The 4,802-nt window shown below is 43.1% G+C and overlaps 1 pseudogene; it reads left to right on the top strand.

Annotated features, from left to right (window-relative positions):
- The first annotated feature begins 2,650 nt into the window (after positions 1–2,650).
- On the top strand, positions 2,651–4,597 carry LOC149404094 (PKS-NRPS hybrid synthetase cheA-like; annotated as a pseudogene).
- The last annotated feature ends 205 nt before the right edge of the window (positions 4,598–4,802 follow it).

The following is a 4,802-nucleotide window of genomic DNA, read 5'->3' on the forward strand; positions in this document are numbered from 1 at the left end:
TTCCACTTGACGAGAGTGACTCGATTCGAGGAGCAAGGCTCGACTCGACGAGAGCGACTAGCGACTTGACTCGAGGAGTGACTCGAGAATGACTCGAGGCTCGACTCGAAAATGACTCGAGGCTCGACTCGAGGAACAATCCAAGGCTCGACTCGAGGAGATTGACTCAAGGCTCGACCCGAGGAGCGGAGCTCGACTCGAGGAGTCAGGAGTTTGGGCGAGGGCTTGAAGATTTGCCGCTCTTCAGGACCTCCGGCCTGACCATCGGCCCTTTGAGCGACGTGCCTTCTTGGCGTCTCGGGTTTTCCGAAAACGACCGAAAACACCAGCGTTCTTTAGTCCAAAGGGCATGACCTTATAGCAATACGTGCCACGGTCGGTGATGAAAGCTGTTTTTTCTTGGTCATCCGGATGTATCAGGATTTGGTTATATCCTGAGAATGCGTCCATGAATGAGAGTATTTTATGCCCCGCGGTTGCTTCGACTAGCTGGTCGATGTGCGGCAACGGGAAGCTGTCTTTGGGACATGCTTTATTCAGATCGGTGAAATCGACGCATACCCTCCATTTCCCATTTTTTTTCTTTACGACGACAGTGTTTGCCAGCCAATCCGGGTATTTCACTTCGCGGATTGAATCTGCACTGAGCAGTCTTTTGACTTTGTCGTTGACTATACGTGCCCTGTCGGGACCAAGCGTTCGTCTTTTTTGTTTTATCGGTTTAAAACTGGGATCGACGTTAAGTTGGTGAGACGTGACGTCGATGCTTATTCCTGGCATATCTTCGGTTGACCAGGCGAAGGTGGATTTGTTCCGTTTTAAGAAACAGATCAGTTCTCGCCTGATGCCACCATTAAGCTTAGTTCCGATTCCTACACACTTGGAAGGATCGGAGCCTCACCCAAGTGTTGGAAGGTGGTTTCTTTTCGGCCGCGCGTTGCCTCTCGTAGGAAGCAAATTCTTCTTCGGCCTTTGCATAATTCGCGGCCTTATGAATTGCATCCTCTAGCGTGAGGGGGCGGTTAACAGTCATCTCCAGTTTCAGCTTTGAATCGTGCCTTAACCCGTTCCTCAGAGAGGTTATGGCAGACTCGTGGCGTACGTTAGAGATTTTCGAGAGTACGTCCTTGTAACGGATCATGAAATCCTTCAAAGATTCGTTCTCTCTCTGTTGGATCCCCCATAAGTCTGCTATGGTCAGGTCGTCCTCCACGAACATCGAATAATGTTTCAGGAATGCAGCCGATAGCTTATCGAAACCATCAATGGAGTTTGGTTCGAGTTTGGAGAACCATTCCAAGGCGGGTCCGAACAAGCTCTCAGCGAATAGTTGGCAGTATCCTGCCTCTAATTCTCTCTCAGAGAGCATAACCCGTCCCATTGCGACTCTGAAGGACAATATGAAAGCCTTCGGACTTGAGGTGTCGTTGTACCGTGGGAGGCGAACCTTTCCGGTATCTCCCAGTTGCACTTCAGTGATGTTTCTGGAGAAAGGAGTTCGCCTCGTTTCTTCTACGAGACGATCTATCTCGGGAGCCGAACTGGTCGCAGAATGAAATTCTGAACGAACAGCTCTCAGCTAGGCCGTTATAGATTCCTTGAACCTGTCTAGTTCAGTCATACTGGGTTCGCCACCACGAAAGACACGAGGTCCCGATTGTGCCGGACTGGCCGCGGTTACACTTGCCGGGCCCTGACGGGTCTGATTCACCCCGCCAAAACGCTGGGGAGTGAATGTTTGATAGATCGCTTGAGGGCGAGGTCCCGCATCAGTCGGGAAAGACCCGGACGGTGCTCCCCCGAGCGGAGGCGGAGGGAGTCCGGAAGGATCGATCGTGACTTCTGTTGCGACCTCGCCAGCAGACTGGTCTGCTCCTCGGGCGACCTGTATCCCAGAGAAGTCCAGACGGACTCCGGGAGGGATAGCTCGGCTTGTTTATGCAACCGAGGTTGCTTGGCGAGCTGACTCAGAGGCGGTCATATCTCCGGATCCCACTTGAGGATTTGGGATGTTTCGAGGAGTCGAGAGAGTATTCAACCGGTCATTAAGAGCGCGGTTGGTCTCGGCTTGCTCATCTATCTTTTTGGTCAGCATATCCAGGATTGCCCTGATCCCTGATGGGATCTCCTCTCCGGATTTGTAATGAGTCGGAGTGGAAGACATGATAAAATTGTTTTTCTACGAACTGTTCCTTCCGAGATTGGTCTTTCTGAATTTTCCCACAGACGGCGCCAAATTGTTGATGTCGATTTTCAGATCGATCAACAATCACAAATAAAGAATGAAACGACAGTATTTAAGAAGGGTTTAGAAAGACGTCGTATAAGAAACAAGTTAATAATAAAGAATTATATAATAATATACGAATATTAATTAATTTTATTAATTTAGAGGAAGTTACAACGGGACGAGGTGACGAACTCAACAGGTCGAGCTCACGATCACAAATATAAGAATAGAAAGGAAATATTAATTAGAATTGGAAACTGAGAGTAAGATCTTGCGTGTGTGAAAGTCGTCCTATCCTCTTCTATTTATAGGCGAGATGGAACCTTCTGGCCGAAGACACGTGTTCCTCGATCCATTTTCCTCGCCGAGGTCGTAGTCGTCCGATATCCGGTCTTCGCGGCGTAGTCTCCTCTTTGACTGATGCTTCTGACTAGGAAGACGTGGGCGAACTGGAGTCTATCGAACCGGGAAGTGTTGCTGGACTTGGGCCGACCTGCGGAGAGCGAGTCAGGTCCAAAATTGATTTCGCGGGCCGCTTCTCGAATGGATCGTGGGCTTCAATCGGGCCTAAGCCCATCTGAAACGATATTTTAATATTTGAGTTTTTAGACCCCCACACGTGGCAGCCTATTAACTACCTTTTTTACATGTTTGGCTGGATTAAATAAGTATTTTATTAATTTGTTAATAAGTTAACTTGGCTATTTATAAGAAATGAACGAAAGGTGTGCTATATCCCAATTCACTGTAACCGTGTGGCTATATAACTTAATAACCCTTATTTTAAAGCATGGAGGGCCAAAGATCATGCAGTTACAAGTGTTAGAGGTACAATTGAAGAAAACTACACTAAACTGCCATCCTACTTGCACATGTTGGTCAAAACAAATCCCGGAACAGTTGCATATTATGAAAAGGACAATGATAACAGGTACTGTATTTGTATATATTATTTAAATTACATATAGTAGTGCTTGTTATATAATTTTTGTAATAAAAAATTATACATATGTACAATTGTAAAATCCTTATGAAATTTATACAGTAAATTATATATTTGAACACTAATACTTAAAATTTGAATTAATCTCTGTATGAACAGGTTTAAGTACACGTTTTTCGCATTAAGTGCTTCAATTGAAGGTTGGAGACATTGCAGACCAATAATAGTAGTCGATGGGACTTTCTTGACTACACAATGTGGAGGCACTTTGTATACAGCTTGTGCAAAGGATGGAAACAATCAAGTTTTCCCTTTAGCATTTGGGATAGGGGACTCGGAGAATGACGATTCATATTGCTGGTTTTTCGATAAAATTAAGCATACTTTCCATCACAGGGAACAATTGGTAATAGTATCCGACAGGCACAAAAGCATAGAGAATGCCATAAGATAATATTTCCAGAGGCAGAACATGGAATTTGCTCGTACCATTTGAAGCAGAATTTGAAGATGAGGTTCAGAAGTGCTGGTCTTATGGAGGCTTATAAAGTAGCTATTTACACCTACTCTAGAGATGAATTTGAACAGTCTATGGCAGAGATAAATGCAATTGATCATAGAATGTTCAAGTATCTAAGAGAAGCAGACCCAAGAAAGTGGGCTCGATGCTACTATCCAAGAGTTCGTTACAACATCCAAACCAGCAACTTAGTAGAGTCAATGAACAATAGAGTAAAGCATTTAAAGCGTCTGCCGATCATACAACTTCTCGAAGAAATAAGATCAATCTTGCAACAATGGTTTTCAGAAAGAAGTTTGATTGCAGCTTCAAATAGGATTGGGCACTACGCATGCAGGTAATTTTCAAAGAACATATTACAAACAATCCAAAGTAGACTTACACTTAAATATTTCTACAATCGGAGTATACTTTGTATATTTAATTATTTTTTATTTATAACATACAGGTTTCACGTATATCAAGCCTGAAATTTCAAGTCAAATCCATAGAGCATCAATATTTGGTAGATTTGAACCTACTAGAATGTAGCTGTGGAGAGTTCCAAACTCAGGGTATTCCGTGCACACATGCGTTGGCAGCAATCGACAGCGTCAATCTCATGGTGTCAAGATATGTTTCACATTGGTACAGCAAATAAACACAAAGGTCAACATACGAAAGAATAGTGAATCCAGTTGGAGATGAAATGGATTGGGAAGTGCCAACAGAAATTAAATTAGAAGTGACGCAACCATCAATCTATAAAAACCAGCAGGGAAGAAGAAAAACAGAGAGAATACCATCAGCAATGGAGAAAACATTTCGGGTGAGGTTGACTTGTGAAAATTGTGGAGGAAAAGGACACAACAAGGCAAGTTGCAAGAATGCTCCAACTTTCAGCAAAAAGAGTAAAGAAAATTGACAAAAGAATATTTGATTTTATAATAATAGATATGATTATGTATTTTTTGGTGAATTCTAAATTGAGAACTAATTTTTTTAAATTGAGAACTCAATGGAATATTTTCTTAACCAAAGTAGACTCGCGTTAAAAATTCATAAGGGACTAATATAGATTTATTTAAACACTAAAAAGTAGACTCAATGAACAAATTTGAAACAGTTTG

Source organism: Urtica dioica, chromosome 2, assembly GCF_054948205.1.
Source record: "Urtica dioica subsp. dioica isolate 48M chromosome 2, U.dioica_male_clone48M_v1_H2, whole genome shotgun sequence".
Lineage (NCBI taxonomy): Eukaryota > Viridiplantae > Streptophyta > Magnoliopsida > Rosales > Urticaceae > Urtica > Urtica dioica.